This window comes from Podarcis filfolensis (assembly GCF_964270895.1).
Source record: "Podarcis filfolensis genome assembly, chromosome: 9".
Taxonomy (NCBI): Eukaryota; Metazoa; Chordata; class Lepidosauria; order Squamata; family Lacertidae; genus Podarcis; species Podarcis filfolensis.
This window is the reverse complement of record NC_139610.1, coordinates 66,240,213-66,257,511: the sequence shown is the minus strand read 5'-3', so window position 1 is coordinate 66,257,511 and position 17,299 is coordinate 66,240,213. Positions and strand designations below refer to the sequence as shown.

Here is a 17,299-nt window from a genome sequence, read left to right as displayed (position 1 = left end):
CTGTTTTTCTATGCCTAACCAGTAGGGTTCAGAGATGGTACATTAGAGCATGAAAGGTCTTCTTAGTGCTGCTTCATGCATTTCATGTTCATACATTGATATCACTTCACTGTAAGAAATTGTGGGTACTCAGATAGCATTCAGCACTCTGTTCAGTGGTCACATCTGTCTAGTCTACCACAGAAATATATGCGCCAGGATGCCCTTCTCGGAAGCAGCATCATGGGCACCCTTGCCAAGGGGACATGTGAAGTGGTCACACAGGTCCATCTGCAGGACAGGGCATACAAAATCCCACCTATTAAATGTGTACCTACTTGGGAATCTATCATGTGGCATCGCTCGTGAAACACCTTCTTATTGATCAGAAGTGTGCCCTGGAAGTACAATGGTACCTTGGTTCTCAAACTTAATCCGTTCCAGAAGTCCGTTTCAAAACCAAAGCATTCCAAAACCAAGGTGCACTTTCCCATAGAAAGTAATGCAAAATGGATTAATCCGTTCCAGACTTTTAAAAACAACCCCTAAAACAGCAATTTAACATTTTACTATCTGACAAGAGCATTGAGCCATAAAATCAAAACAATAATCAATGTGCTGTACTATAAAATAGACACTATTGTAGATGATAAAAATAAAAATATTCCCCCCCCCCCTTACTTGCACTGATGATAGTCACTGTTTGGATTTTTATCCATTTCCACAGTCACACAATCAATCAATCAATCAGTAGCTGAACTGGGTTCCACGCAGTCACAAATAACATATTAACCGAAAAAGCCTCAAAAACAAAAATGCAAAATAAATAGCAAAAACAAAAGTGCCAAACTTAATCCGTTCCGGAAGTCCATTTGACTTCCGAAATGTTTGAAAACCAAGGCGCAGCTTCTGATTAGGCAGGCACCCCGGAAACAATAGCCGACAGCTGCATCGGATGTTCGGCTTCCAAAAAAGTTCAAAAACCGAAACACTTACTTCCGAGTTTTTGGTGTTTGGGAACCAAGGCGTTTGAGTATCAAGGTGTTTAAAAACCAAGGTACCACTGTACTGTATTTGCACCTGACTCAGGTCAATGAGATCTAATCAGCTTCTGTATCAGAACTGTCAGTCAATTCAGGTGCTGGACTAGAGCTACTTGCTCAGGGTTTTGTTCTTGACATTTAAGGCCTTGAACAACTTGGATCCACCTCACGCAGTACAGATTGAGCCAGTCTCTAAGATCTTCTGGGGAGGGCTCTGTTGGCTAGTCCATGATCAATGGATTGTCACCTGGTGACAACATCAAAGCAGACCTTCTTGGTGGTAGCACCCACACTTTGGAAGGCTCTAAGGATGAGGCAGAAATTGAATAAAGGCAAACCTACCTAAACTTGCACAACCCAAAAGAATTTGTGAACTGAAACACAACCATTCTTCAAAATTCACGCTTCTCTGAATTTTGCAGTGCATCTCTCCATCTGGGGAATGTGCACAGAAATGCATATAATATGGTAAAGTCTGCATAAACATAACACGTTAGTGAAAGTAACATAGAAGAAATGTATGATATTAGGGAAAAAATGCTTTGCATTTAAAAAGTTGTATTAAACAAAATTGCATACATACATGCATGTATTAGGATAAATGTCCACTGAGATGCTGCCGGATTTTCACGAGGATCTACAAAAATAAATAAATCATAAACTGATGTAGAAGTGTAGAAAACTGAACTTAAATTTGGGATAATGAAAAACAGAGAGAAATTGAAATTGACATATTCGCAGATCCTTACTTAGGCCGAGACATTTTAATGCCTCTTCAAAACGGTGAGTAAGATCCAGCAAAATGATACTCAGAGCAGAACCACTGAAATAAACTGACTTAAGAAACTCTGATATCCAACAATCACCCATTTCTTTGTTTTGTGCACTGCTCACTTTCACTTAACATTCTATAATCTTACTGAGTTGTTGTTGTTAATTTATTTATCCCTGGCCTTTTCTCCTGACAGGGACCTAAGATGATTTAATGATAAAAGTACAAACAGCTACCTGTAGGAAGGTTTACCAAATATTTCTGTTATATTTGTGTACGTTATTGATCTTTTTTACACACTTATTTATGATTCAGATTTAGTATACAAATTGCTGTTAATAAGCAGTATGCAAATTGTACAGATAAATGTGTACTCTGCTGTTTACATCAGCCCAGAAGGAGCACAGGGCTACCAAAGGCAAAGGTTTTTTTTTATTCTAGTCCTGCTATACGTGTACCAGCAATGTGTGCTTTGAGGCAAAAAGGCAGTTGTCAGCTTGGCACAAGGAGGTCATTATATGTCTTCCTTCTAGAAGACAGGTGATACCCAGTCAGTAAGACCTTGGGCTGACCCCTCGCTGTGCCAGGGAAACCATGCCATCAACTATCTCTTTCTATGCCCTCCAGCTCAAGAGCTGGTACCAAATGTTCCTCTCCTGAGAGGTGGTGACCCAGGAGCAGGTTATTCTCTGCGATGGGTCCAGAGGACAGCTGGACAGCTGCATCCTGTCATAGCATGCGGGGAAGATCAATGAAACATACAACTCAGTGCTTAATGGTACAGAAATATCTCTTCATCAGCACTCCTAATTACACTTGCTTTGCATTTGAGAGAATGTGTTCTTGACCTCTTCGTATCATTGCTAAAGACGATGGTGCGAGAATGCGGATTTGAAGTAGCGACGTCACCAAAACTTGCACTTACTTGGTTTGGAAAGCAAATTTCTCCAGCTCACATTGCAAACTGAGCAGAAGTTCACATTTATACCCCACCTTTGCTCCAATGAGCTCAAGAGGGTGTACATGGTTCACTCCTCACCACAACACCATGAAGCAGGTTGGGCTACACAATAATGGCTTTTCCAAGGTCATCTAGTAAACCTCATAGCTCAGTAGGGATTTGAATGCTGGTCTCCCATGTCCTAGTCCAGTACTATGCAATAGTAATTCTTCTTCTTCTTCTTCTTCTTCTTCTTCTTCTTCTTCTTCTTCTTCTTCTTCTTCCTCTTCCTCTTCCTCTTCCTCTTCCTCTTCCTCTTCCTCTTCCTCTTCTTCCTCTTCCTCTTCCTCTTCCTCTATTATTATTATTAGTCCACCCTTCATCCAAGCATCACAAGGCAGCTTACACTGTAATACAGTATATGAAGAAAGTGTACTTCCTCACTTTCCCTGGTGCCTTGAGCACTGCTGTGGCAGCATCCCAGCTGTTGGGAACCTGGGAAATATAGTTTCCCATAACCCCAAGTCAATACTATGTAAGTCAGGCACCATGAAGAATTACATGCACCCAAGGCCTCTTGTGCATGGGAAGTAGCTGAGCATATCAAAGCCTAATTCTGAGCTGAGCTCACCAATTACTACTAGGCTGCAATTGTTTCGTTGTATTGGCATGCATTATAAATTGATTTTTTGTTGTTTATAGCTTTAGAATCATAGAATCATAGAATCATAGAGTTGGAAGAGACCACAAGGGCCATCGAGTCCAACCCCCTGCCAAGCAGGAAACACCATCAGAGCACTCCTGACATATGGTTGTCAAGCCTCTGCTTAAAGACCTCCAAAGAAGGAGACTCCACCACACTCCTTGGAAGAAAATTCCACTGTCGAACAGCTCTTACTGTCAGGAAGTTCTTCCTAATGTTTAGGTGGAATCTTCTTTCTTGTAGTTTGGATCCATTGCTCCGTGTCCGCTTCTCTGGAGCAGCAGAAAACAACCTTTCTCCCTCCTCTATGTGACATCCTTTTATATATTTGAACATGGCTATCATATCACCCCTTAACCTCCTCTTCTCCTGGCTAAACATGCCCAGCTCCCTTAGCCGTTCCTCATAAGGCATTGTTTCCAGCCTTTGACCATTTTGGTTGCCCTCCTCTGGACACGTTCCAGTTTGTCAGTGTCCTTCTTGAACTGTGGTGCCCAGAACTGGACACAGTACTCCAGGTGAGGTCTGACCAGAGCAGACTACAGTGGCACTATTACTTCCCTTGATCTAGATGCTATACTCCTATTGATGCAGCCCAGAATTGCATTGGCTTTTTTAGCTGCCGCGTCACACTGTTGGCTCAGCCATACTACAGTATATGTACAAGTTAATATTTTCTCTCTTTGGTGCTGGTACTACATTACCAGTGAATCCTAATCTATGGAGAGCTGCTTCCGTTGTTTTCTCTCTCTTTTGTGAAATAATTTGTATTGGTTTTACAAATACAAAGTACAAATAAACACAAACTAACAAGACATTTCTATATATAGAGAGTCTCCGAATCTTGGGACTTCCCCCCATCCTCTCTTGGGAGTCTCATTTTTTTTTTTAAAGAAATATTTATTGAAGTTTTACAAAAACAAATATACAAGAACACATAATAAAAGAAAAAAGAAAAATAAAGATACAACATATAAAAGCACAGAAAAAATAAGAAAAATTAAAAACAATTCCATTTTTCATAACTTAAAACTCATTTGCTTGTTTCTTTGACCTCCTCACACCTCCCATTCTTGTATTCCCATTTAAATAATCAAATCAGCAAATCCGTACCCTCTTTCATTTATCTTAACTCTATATCTTAACATTTTATAACTCTGTATTTTCATCCATTATCAATTCATTTTTGCATATTCTTATTAACTTTGTTGCTAATACCACTTATTTTCAGTCCAACATCATTTTAATTATGTTTTTGGGAGTCTCGTTTTAAACATCATAATGGGATTCGAACTGCCAACCTTCTGATCGGCAAGTCCTAGGCTCTGTGGTTTAACCCACAGTGCCACCCGCGTCCCCTCTCTCTGTGAACATTGAATAAAAAACTCAGTAAGAACTCTTCTTGTTTATCTAATCCTTGGATGCCACCGTTGGAGGGATCAGATTCCCTGAAGCCAGACATTGCCTCAAGTGGTCTAATGAGTGAGGTAGCTCTGCAGCCTTCCTTCATCTGTCTCCAGCTTGCCTGTTTGGTAACTTCCTGGCCTATCTGCGTGCACACAGACACACGCGCACACAGCGTATGCTGCAAATAGTCAGCCAGTAAATGCCGTGAACCCCGGACCAACAGGATCATGGAATTTCCACAGCCTCGTGCATAAGTGCACATGGCGCACACAGGTGCAAACCCTCACACCTTCCTCCCACGAATTTGTTATTGAAGAGGACCATCGACACAAGAGAGTGCCGTAGTTTGCATTATTGACCAAGATTAAGCTGCCGGAATTATCTTATGACATTGGAAAGATAAACAGTCACCTACGGTGGTGAAATGGATCACATCATTAACTCGGATGACATCTTGTGAAAAAGTGATTAATAGGCTACAGGAAAGCAGAGACAGATGTAATGAAATCTCCACTGCTTCCTTGAACTCTCAGCAATGTTACTAATAGACTGGATGGTCAGCAATGGAAAAGGGAACATTTTTCCTGGTGTTAATTGTTCAGGACTCTTAATTAGGGATTGGATTAATTTGTGCCAGGGCTCAGTCCTGTTCTGAGTGCTTCAGCTTAGCCATGGAACATATGAGCTGGTCATACATCAGTGTACCTCTGAGAATGTGAAGGATCCTTATCACACGTTTAAAAATCTGGCAGAGGAGGTTGGCTTATGCCAAGTCAGACCATCGGTCCATCAAACTCAATATTGTCTACACTGACTGGCAGTGTCCCTTTAGGGTTTCAGGCAAGAGACTCTCCCAGTCCAACTGGAGTTTCCAGGGGTTGAACCTGAGACCTTCTGCCCAACCTTTTGCTCTTCTCCAAACATATTTGACTTGCACCTCTCTTTAAAACATGCACAAGCCATTTTTATTTTTCACCCTACTTTTGGAGTTGGAGCATAACTGTATAGATGAGTGGATTTGCCCGATTTATTGTTAAATGGGCTTGCTCTGCCTTGCCTTCCACTTCTCCTGAATTGAATATTAACAAGGGGGATTAATAACTAATTATGAACTTGGGCCATGACATATACAGCAGAACCATACAAAGACAATCTTGACAATCTCTTAGTGCAGACCCAAGTCATCGAGCCTGAGCTTCCACAGCCACCTCCTGCCAGGAACCACCACTGGCAGGAATGACAACAACAGCAGCAGATATGCTCTATGATTATGATAATATTTCATTCTCTTGTTAATTATGCTTTTTAAAAATGTGTATTTTATATTTGACTTCCTTTAGTAATATTTTCTTTTGGTTTGATTTTTTTTGTTAACTTCATTAACTTTGTTTCATTGAATGTGCATTCTGCAGCTGACCTCCTTTGGAGAAGTATGAAAACAGAAGGATTGCTGCATGCTGATTCGCATATTAGTCCTGGAAATATTATGGATAGGGTTGCAGTTCCTCTGAAAGAACAGGTGATGCTTAGAGGTGCTCTTGGAACTGTCTTCATCCTGTCCAGGTGGAGCCAGGTGAACTCTCACCTGTCCAGGTGAAGCTATGTGCAGATAGTTGCTATATCCATAATGTGAACTGGTGGTGTGGTGTTTTTGTTTTTGTTTTGCTACTATTAGTATTATTTGTATGAACACCCTCCCATCAGATGTCAAAGAGATAAACAATTACATGATTTTCTGAAGACATCTGAAGGCAGCCCTGTATCAGGATGTTTTTAATGCCTGATGTTTTGCTGTGTTTTTATATTATGTTGGAAGCCACTCAGAGTGGCTGGGGCAACCCAGTTAGATGGCCAGTGTATAAATTCTATATTATTATTATTATTATTATTATTATTATTATTAGTAGTAGTAGTAGTAGTATTATTATTATATCAGTATTAGCAGTATTAGTAGTATTACTATTGTTACTTTTTCTTTATTTTATTTACCTTACACCTTCCTTTTATTCATTAAATTTGCAAATAAAAAATAATTTACAAAGGGGAGGGAATACAACTAGGTAATTCTGAACTCTAAAAGCTGGGAAGAAGTTCAGGTGAGACCATTGAAAGCATCCCTTAAATTGTTCACATTGCCAAAGAAAAACTGGGCAGCTGATGATCGCACTAGTACAGTAACTATTCTACTGCAGCTCTTGTTAATGTTGGTTCAAGCACCTATTTTCCTGAGAGATGAGAGATATACAAAAGCCTTTTGTGGGTTGATTTTCCATGTTGAAAGAGTACTGGAGACTTATGGTGCTATAAGACTGACTTACATGCAATTATATAAGTTGAGTAGGAGAAGCAGGTGAGCAACTAGACAGTGCTAGCCTCTAAAGCAACATCAGTTGGTTTCTCCAAAAGCGAACAAGATGTAGTTCTTGCAGACATTCTTGCCTGCTTCTTGCCAACCAGATGAATTTTTTAAAAGCCAGTTATTGCACCTGTCTGTTTCCCAAACCATTATTTTCCAGCTCCACCCGTGAGGGTGGGGATGTTCAGTACCTAGTAGCCAACAACCATCAGAAATTGTAAGCGCTCATTTAAAAACCTTCTTTGGCAATCGTTGAAGTGAAGTGTAGAGAACATCATTGCTTTGCTTGGCTTGATACAATGTCATTCCTGTGAAGAATCTTTTTAAGTTCACGTTCAGTATGCTTGGTGCAGTACAGATCACATAATTATTCTGCAAAGCAGATGGGGATCTGCCTGCCGGTCATTCATAATTTTTTAATGCAAAAATGTTACATGTTGACTTCCCAGCATGAGTGCTTAACTTTGTTTCCTGCCCTTACATTCCAATAAATCTGATGGTGTCAGTCGCTGTGACTTGTGTTTTAAATTTTGTTTATTTTTATTTATTTTTAACAAATCTCTTTGAAAGCAGAACCTTAGCCAGGACTAACAAGTTCCTTGGAGCCTGTTGCTTGATTGTGTCCTATTGTGCCTCAAATCTTTGTATATCATAAATCTCCAGCCATGCAAGAAGAGCAAAATAGTGAATAAAGTAGAAACTGACAGTTGTTGGTTCTGTAGGGAGTGGGAGAGGGATGGTAGCCATGTGTGGAAAGGTTTTCGCATATAGTACATAACTGAAGTGATAAAAGGGATTTTTCAGACTCAAGCAGCAAAGGACCCATTGGTTTTTAAATACAATTTAAACTAGGTGAAACATAGGACCCACAGAGTATCAATCCCAGGTACTGTACTCCTCTTTCAAATGATTTTATGTGTGAAACCAGAGGTGAGGAAACTTTATCAGCTTAAGAACCGCATTCCCTTCTGGGTAATCATGTGGACACTACATTCTGGAGATGGGTTAAGCCAGAGGCAAAAGTGGTGCCTTGGGTGCTATTGGGGTGAGGTAATGACAAACCTAGACAGCACCTTAAAAAGCAGAGACATCACCTTGCCGACAAAGGTCTGTATAGTTAAAGCTATGGTTTTCCCAGTAGTGATGTATGGAAGTGAGAGCTGGACCATAAAGAAGGCTGATTGTCAAAGAATTGATGCTTTTGAATTATGGTGGTGGAGGAGACTCTTGAGAGTCCCATGGACTGCAGAAGGTCAAACCTATCCATTCTGAAGGAAATTAAGTCCTGAGTGCTCACTGGAAGGACAGATTCTGAAGCTGAGGCTCCAATGCTTTGGCCACCTCATGAGAAGAGAAGACTCCTTGGAAAAGACTCTGATGCTGGGAAAGATGGAGGGCACAAGGAGAAGGGGACGACAGAGGATGAGATGGTTGGACAGTGTTCTCGAAGCTACCAGCATGAGTTTGACCAAACTGCGGGAGGCAGTGGAAGAAAGGAGTGCCTGGCATGCTCTGGTCCATGGGGTCATGAAGAGTTGGACATGACTAAATGACTAAGCAACAACAACAACTATGGCATCTTCTGCCCAACATACTGATATGCTGTTGTTTATGAGAAGCAACCTAATTTGCACATCTCAAGCCAATACAGAAACTGAAACTGAATCTCCTCAGTGTAATGGGTCAGTGTGTCTGGCTATTAACCAGAAGGTTAGTGGTTCATGCCCATTCAAGGAGGCTGTAGGCAAGATTCCTGCATTGCAGAGGGTTGGACTAGATGGTTCTCGGGGTCCCTTTCAATTCTACAATTCTACGACTCTATCTTTTGAAATTTGCACGTCTCTGAATTTTGCAATGCAGTTATCCAACCAAACAATGTGTTCAAACATTATATATTAGGAGAAAGTGTGTACAAACATGCATATATTCTTGATGATGACATACAAAAAATGCATTTTTTAATGCAAAAATGTACATGTTAGGAGAAATTACATGTTGGATTGCAAGTTTGCACATAGCTCAGTTGGTTAGAGTGTGTCGGGCTTCGGGCAATTGGCTTCCTCCCCCATGGCAGTAAATAAGAAGGAATGAAAGGAACATCTTACCAGTTAGAAACTTTAATAATTACAGCGAGGTAACAAAGAACACATCTTCTAGAAATGGCGGTGCTCCCAATTAAGGGACACTCTCCTCTCCATCCCTATTAATCTATGTCACTCCTACGTCTTGTAATCTGAGTTTGTACCCTCTGCGCTTTCTGTTCTGACACTTTCTGAGCTCTCTGTGAATTTGGAGAAGGGGGTGGATGCTATCCAGAGACTGTGAATCTGTTAACTCTTTCTCTTCTAGTGTTTCTTCTGCTAGCTGTTCCCCATCCAGTATTTCCCAGCTTCTGCCTTCTGAACTATGCCCCTCTGCAAACCACTGTTCCAAATCCATACTGTCCTCCTGCTCCTGGGAAGATTCAAGATGGGGGTAAGAGGTGGCTCGACCATTCTTCCTCAGTGCAGCCCTCCACAGCACAGTCCCTTACAGAGTGTAATGCTGATAATGCCAAGGTTGCAGGTTCAATCCCTTTATGGGACAACTGCATATTCCTACATTACAGGGGGCTGAACTAGATGATCCTCAGAATCCCTTTCAGCTCTATGATACTATGATTATATGATACCTAATTATTCAGGGTGGCTAAAACGAAATTCACTACCTCAAAATTCACTACCAATATGGAGGACTTTAATATAGGATTAGGGACACAGGTGGTGCTGTGGGTTAAAGCTTAGGGCTTGCCGATCAGAAGGTCGGCGGTTCGAATCCCCGTGACAGAGTGAGCTCCCGTTCCTCGGTCCCTGCTCCTGCCAACCTAGCAGTTCAAAAGCACGTCAAAGTGCAAGTAGATAAATAGGTACCACTCCGGCGGGAAGGTAAATGGCATTTCTGTGTGCTGCTCTGGTTCGCCAGAAGCGGCTTAGTCATGCTGGCCACATGACCCGGAAGCTGTACTCTGGCTCCCTCGGCCAATAAAGTGAGATGAGTGCCGCAACCCCAGAGTAGGTCACGACTGGACCTAATGGTCAGGGGTCCACTTTACCCTTTACCTGATAAAGGATTAGACAAAATTCGAGAAGCATATGGCTTTGAATGGCTACTAGCCATGATGCCTTTATCCTACCTTCAGGATCAGAAGCTCTTTGCCTCTGAATTCCAGTTGCTGGAATTTCTGCAGGTGGGCAGAGCACTGTCATGCTCATGCCCTGCATGTGGGCTTCCCATGGGCATCTGGTTGGCCACTGTGAGTACAGGTTGCTGGACTAGAGAGGCCTTCAACATATCCAATTCATCAGGGTTCTTCTTGTGATCTTACAGAATATCCTCTACCTTCATAAACAGCTTGGAATGAAATTATAATGCTATGAGAGTACACTCTATGTGTCTGTGGCTCCTCCCAATGTGCACACACTTACTTGTGAAGTCCAGCACGTGATTCAGCATCTCAGAAAGCGTGTGTAATGAAGCTGCAGCCTTTTAATTTAACCGTGTAGGTCTGCTTAGTGGCAATCGAGAGGAATTATTAATTAACCAATTTTATAATAGAGTATACAGAGGCTATCCAGGAGCCTAAGGGGAAAGAGGTCTGTAATTGACCAATATCAAGTAAATTAAATTATGAAAATGAGGTTTCAAAAGCCAGAGGAAGAGTGACGGAGAACAGCCCTTTGCTATATAACCACGGCTTGCATGTTTGTCTGTCTTTTAATTCTCTTGCTCTGCTAATGGTGTTTGTTGTCTGTCCATCCTTAAGGTCATTGGTAATGTGTCCCACGCTGAGAATTATGACCATCAGCAAGAAATGAGAAATTAATTTGCTTTAAATGACACCAGACATTATCAGGAGACTACATTCCAGCCACCAAAATGACGCCTAATGAAGAGTTTAATTCTGTCATTAAGGTTACGTGGGCTTACTGCACTGTTCAGCTTGAAAAACCACCCATTCTGTTGTCAGAATATTTTTTTTTTTAAAAAAGCACACACACACACCAAGAAGTGGTGAATTAAGGACTAAAGTGTGTCAAACAGGAGAAATTATTTTTGACTTTTTTTAAAGACACAGCTTAGAGTGAACTAATGTTGCAACTAATTTATTGCTAAGCACGCTCCTTAAATTCTCCTCTGCAACATTTGATGTTAAATATTCTTCTTTCAGTTTCTGTATCTGTTGACATCCTTTGATATATAATCTCAGTATCTGAAATGTGAGAGTTCAGCTTTGATGGACATTGCTGGCATTTAGTATTGGATAGGTGACATGCAACAGTATTTAATATTTGCAAACTGGTGGCTTATGAGATCCCTCCTTTGGTGGGACCAAGACAGTCAAGAGATGACAAGTTTAACAAGTGATATAATGAGGGCAGCTTTAGGACAGCCATATACAAGGCCCTGCTAGTCTTAACATCAGCCAGGATGGAAGATGTAGGGAGCAGCTGGAGGGGGAATACATATGTGAGCTCCAGGGGTAGTGGCATCCTCCCCCCCTCATTCCTAGGTTCCAAAGCTTTATAATGGTCTGTCCAGCTCAGTATTTATCTGCACTGATGGGCAGCTGCTTTCCAGAACTTCAGACATGGTTTTCTCCCAGCCTTCTGCATGTGAAACTTGCAAAAATCAATATTTGAGACTGAAGGAAATCTCCACGCAGCGGTGAGAAGAAGAAGAAGAAGAGGAGTTTGGATTTGATATCCCGCTTTATCACTACCCGAAGGAGTCTCATAGCGGCTAACAATCTCCTTTCCCTTCCTCCCCCACAACCTCTGTGAGGTGAGTGGGGCTGAGAGACCAGAGAAGTGTGACTAGCCCAAGGTCACCCAGCAGCTGCATGTGGAGGAGTGGAGACGCGAACCCGGTTCCCCAGATTACGAGACTACTGCTCTTAACCACTACACCACACTGGCTCTCTTAACCACTACACCACAAAAAGTGTTTATTGCTAGCAATAAAGCCTCAGTGGGATTACTCTCCAAAGGCTGAGCAACTCCCCAGGGGAGGGGCTCCTTAATATACATAGCTGTTATCCGTTAAAGCAGTACATATGCATAAACTTCCTCCAATCCAAAGTTACAATGCCCTACTATTGCAAAAGTTTCTACTACTACTAGTACCATATATGGTCTTTCCTTCATGCATATTCATTAAGCAAGCACACGAAGAACTCTCTCTAAGCAGCACCTCGCTGCACGCGATCTCTTTGCATTCCATTCTTTATATGGGTTTACCTTGAGGCTGTTTAGGACATAGAACAGAACACCTCTCTCTTCTCTTATGCAGACATGGTGGAATGTGTATTTGCGAGTTAAGGCACTACAAAGAAACAATAGGAACAAGGCTAATCCTGTTGCAAGGTTAGAGAGGCCTAGCCTGGCTTGGAGGTTTCTATATGCATCAAAACAAATGGTGTGCCAATGGGCTACAGCCTTCTACTGCAGGTGGAGAAGGCTTCTGAGAGCAACCCCCTCATCCTCAAGGGTGGATCTCCCTCTCCGCCCATGGGGGAAGGAGATCTGCAAAATACTATGTCCTCCCAGGCACCACATGATTTAACACAGAGACACGATTAACTAGGGAGAAATCATAAATTCAAAATGCAGACTTGCCCGCCGAATTTCTTTCCTTTCCTTTGCATTCAAAAATGTCAGCAGTGGAATTTTGTCCAAAGTTCAAGTATTTGCAAATATTCCTTTCAGCTCTGTTTTGGACTACTGTGCACAAACTATAAAGGTAAAGGTACGCCTGACCGTTAGGTCCAGTCATGGACGACTCTGGGGTTGCAGCTCTCATTTCGCTCTATAGGCCGAGGGAGCCGGCGTTTGTCCACAGACAGCTTCCGGGTCATGTGGCCAGCATGACTAAGCCGCTTCTCAACAACCAGAGCAGCACACGGAAACGCTGTTTACCTCCCTCCGGAGCAGTACGTATTTATCTACTTGCACTCTGACGTGCTTTCGAACTGCTAGGTGGGCAGGAGTTGGGACCAAACAACGGGAGCTCACCCCATAGCGGGGATTCAAACCGCTGACCTTCTGATCGGCAAGCCCTAGGCTCTGTGGTTTAGACCACAGCACCACCCGTGTCCCCATGCACAAACTATAGACGGCATAAAAGCCAGTGTGTGAAGTACAAATCTTATTTAACTCAGAGAGGTCCATCTTACGTTTTATTTAAACTGCATGGAGATTTTTATTATTATTATTAAGCAGTCTTTAAATTATACTAAATAAATAAGCTTCATGCTTGGGATGCTCACTGTGGTCAAGTGATTTCATCTACCCCACAAAGGTGCTGTGAAGATAAAATGAACAGGAAACATGCCAACACACCCAATTTGTGCTGCTTTGAGCTCATTGGAATAAAGGTGAGAAGGGGTCTGTGACAAATATTTCTGGTGCCTCATCCCTGAAACCCTGTCTCCAAACAGGCTCACCTGGGTCGCACAATCTCTGTTATCTCTTTGGCACCAGGTGAAGGCACAAAATTTAGCCAACGTTCAATCAAATCCATGCTGTTTACTTCCTGTAAATGGCAGCTTTGTGGTAAGATGTTACTGCTCGTGATTGGAAAAACAAATAAATCTACCCTTCATGGAGTTGAAAGTTATACTGTGAATCTGCCACAACTGATATTTTCATTTGTGTGTGTGTGTGTATCCTTCTTTGTCATTTTCCCAATGAAAATTAGCCCAGCACTGATCTCAATGTTAATATATTCCTGCTTACATTTGACTTCTGAATGCGTTATGGCTAATTATCATTACACAGGACGAGAGATCAGAGCCCTGAGTGAGGTGCACGGTATGAGAACAAAAGGGGGCCGGATCGACCATTTGGCATGAGGCCCAAATGCAGCAATCAAGCCTCTTGAAGCTGGTGGAATCATTCTTTGTTTTCATTTCTTGAGAGAGAGAGAGAGAGAGAGAGAGAGAGAGAGAGAGAGAGGGAAATGTTGAGAAGTAAAGAGGGCAGAGGCAGGAAGGGGTGAGGGTCAGGAGGGATGAAATTTCCCCTTGAACATGATGTCAATATGTTGGCATGTCTCCTTTTATTAAGATGCCATCCAACAGATAACAAGTCCTGCTGTGTTTTACCAACATAAAAAATTAGACTGGAGACCGAGGAGCGGCAGGCGGCTTTTGGCACCAAGAAATAATCACACTTGATGTGGAAAGTAAAGTAAAAGGAGCCATCTGTTCGCTGCAGGAGGACGTGAAAAATCACATTAACATATTGTCACTAACATCATGAAATACACAGTTAATAATAAATTTAGTTATCATGGCAAGCCGCACCGTGTGCCTCTTTAGCAAAAGTCATGGGAAGAAGATGTGCTCGCTTATGTCCCCTTACGGAACACACACACACACACGATCAATATTTCTTCGAAAGCCTTTGCTGTGCCATTTGCTTCCACATCTGTGAGCTCCTCTACTTGGAGACCTGGAAGCCACTGAATCTGCGGAGTCCCTTGCCCTTCAAATAGGGATGAGCGAATATGTCAATTTCATTTTCTCTTAATTTCTCATTCTTCCCATATTAAGTTCAGTTCTTCACCTTTCAAAATCAGTCTGCAGTTCTTTTTTTATATATAAAAGAGTCCTCATGAAAATTCATCAGAATTTTAGTGTGATTTTCTCCTAATATACACAGTTTTATATGCAATTTTCCCTAACATAGGCAATATGCAAAGCAATTTTCCCTAGCATAATGAACCTTGGCATGTTTTATTCACCAATATCCACACTTTGTGCACAATTCACTCTGGTATGTGCATTTTTGAACATATGACGTGGCTGGCTAACTGTGTTGCAAAATTCACACAAGTGCAAATTTCAAAGGATGCACACATTTCAGTTTCAGTGTATCTGAAGAAGTGTGCATGCACACGAAAGCTCATACCAAGAACTAACTTAGTTGGTCTTTAAGGTGCTACTGGAAGGAAATTTTTTGTTTTTGTTTTGACTATGGCAGACCAACACGGCTACCTATCTGTAACTGAAATTTCAGTTTGTTTGGCTTTGGAAAATGCAAATTAGGGACGTTAGCTGCTAGCTATGAACTGAAGGAAAGATCTCCCCCAACTCTGCCTTTAATCCAGATTTTTTTGTGGCATCTTGACTGGCAGGCTAGCACAGTAAAAGAAAGAGAAAAAGAAGTTAGGGTGGGATCTGGAGAGAAACAAGAGAATATATTAGATCTGGGATGAAATTTGGTTTTAAAAACTCAAGCCTGTTCTGTTATCTTAATGACCATTGCCAATTATGGTTTCTGTTGAACGTTAAGATACCAGGTGGTGTAATACTATATATCAAAGTATTGAATTTAGTAAGTCAATATGTTGTGTTATTGCTTTATGTTTCTAGCAAACAGTTAAGATTGAAGAGTGTGATGCATTCCCATGTAGGCTGACTACATGAGAAAGGTTTAGCATGATCAAGGATCGACTGAGTCCTGTTTATCTCTTATGCCAGTGAATGGTCACTAGAGTGTTCTTGGCCATTACTGGTTGGGGCTGAGCCAAAATTCTCCAGGTATGCTTTTTGCCTTAAAAGTAGCCATTGGGCAGCAACAGCAGGTCAGGATGGGGGGCAGGGACCAAAATAGCTTCCAAAATAATCTTTAATAGCCCTCCTTTCTTGCTCCCATGCGAGGGACACTGCTTTCTGCTTTCGCATTTGCTCCCCTACCCCTACCTAAATTAATGCAAATCTAGGAGTGTGACATGTCACTACAAATCCTCCAATGGGAACTGCGCTCTGACTTTATGCAAATCCAGGGTTGTGATGTGGCACTACAAATCCTCTAAAGCAGACTGCGTGATGACACGCTTACATTTTTATTATATGCAGGACTTTTATTCAGAGGGACTCACAGGAACTCAGTTCCGGCACCTCTCAGGTGAGTGTCATTGCCATTCTAAGAGAATGAGCGAGGTGAGTTCCGGCATCTCTTTTTCTAGAAAAACAGCATTGATTAAATGTAAGAAACACGCAATGCATTTGACAATATCTCTTCATTTGTTTTTAAAATGTCAGTATTTAGGATTACATCATTGTAATGTAGCCTACCGAATGTTCTCTGGTTATTAAACTCTGGCATAAAGTGCCATATTGGTATAAGAAGAAGGAAAACCCGTGCGCTAACAGACCTGATTCAATGTTTTGCTGTTAGCATGTTGTTGTTGTTTAGACGTTTAGTCGTGTCCGACACTTCGTGACCCCATGGACCAGAGCACGCCAGGCACTCCTGTCTTCCACTGCCTCCCACAGTTTGGTCAGACTCATGTTTGTAGCTTCAAGAACACTGTCTAACCATCTCGTCCTCTGTTGTCCCCTTCTCCTTGTGCCCTCAATCTTTCCCAACATCAGGGTCTTTTCGAGGGAGTCTTCTCTTCTCATGAGGTGGCCAAAGTATTGGAGCCTCAGCTTCAGGATCTGTCCTTCCAGTGAGCACTCAGGGCTGATTGCCTTCAGAATGGAGAGGTTTGATCTTCTTGCAGTCCATGGGACTCTCAAGAGTCTCCTCCAGCACCATAATTCAAAAGCCTCAATTCTTTGGTGATCAGCCTTCTTTATGGTCCAGCTCTCACTTCCATACATCACTACTGGGAAAACCATGGCTTTAACTATACGGACCTTTGTTGGCAAGGTGATGTCTCTGCTTTTTAAGATGCTGTCTAGGTTTGCCATCGCCTTTCTCCCAAGGAGCAGGCGTCTTTTAATTTCGTGATTGCTGTCACCATCTGCAGTGATCATGGAGCCCAAGAAAGTAAAATCTCTCACTGCCTCCATTTCTTCCCCTTCTATTTGCCAGGAGGTGATGGGCCCAGTGGCCATGATCTTCGTTTTTTTGATGTTGAGCTTCAGACCATACAAGGTCCTAAATGACAAAAGTGCTTGGGGAAAAACCTTCACTACTACCACCTGGACTATATATATAGAAGTCAGCAGAGGATCCTCTGCTTGTGGTCCTGGCTGTGGTAAAAGCCAGAATAATGGTGATACAAGGCAGTGCAATTTGGGGGGAAGTTCTCTATATGCAGAACTCTG

General features: G+C 42.0%; 2 long non-coding RNA genes across 2 annotated transcripts in view; both read left to right on the top strand.

The window, feature by feature from the left end:
• LOC310742625 overlaps positions 1-17,299 on the top strand; it is a 657,991-nt gene that overhangs the window by 137,431 nt on the left and 503,261 nt on the right. The window lies entirely within an intron of this gene.
• Positions 1-17,299, top strand: part of LOC310742512 — a 305,504-nt gene that overhangs the window by 75,401 nt on the left and 212,804 nt on the right. The gene's annotated exons all lie outside the window — the stretch shown is intronic.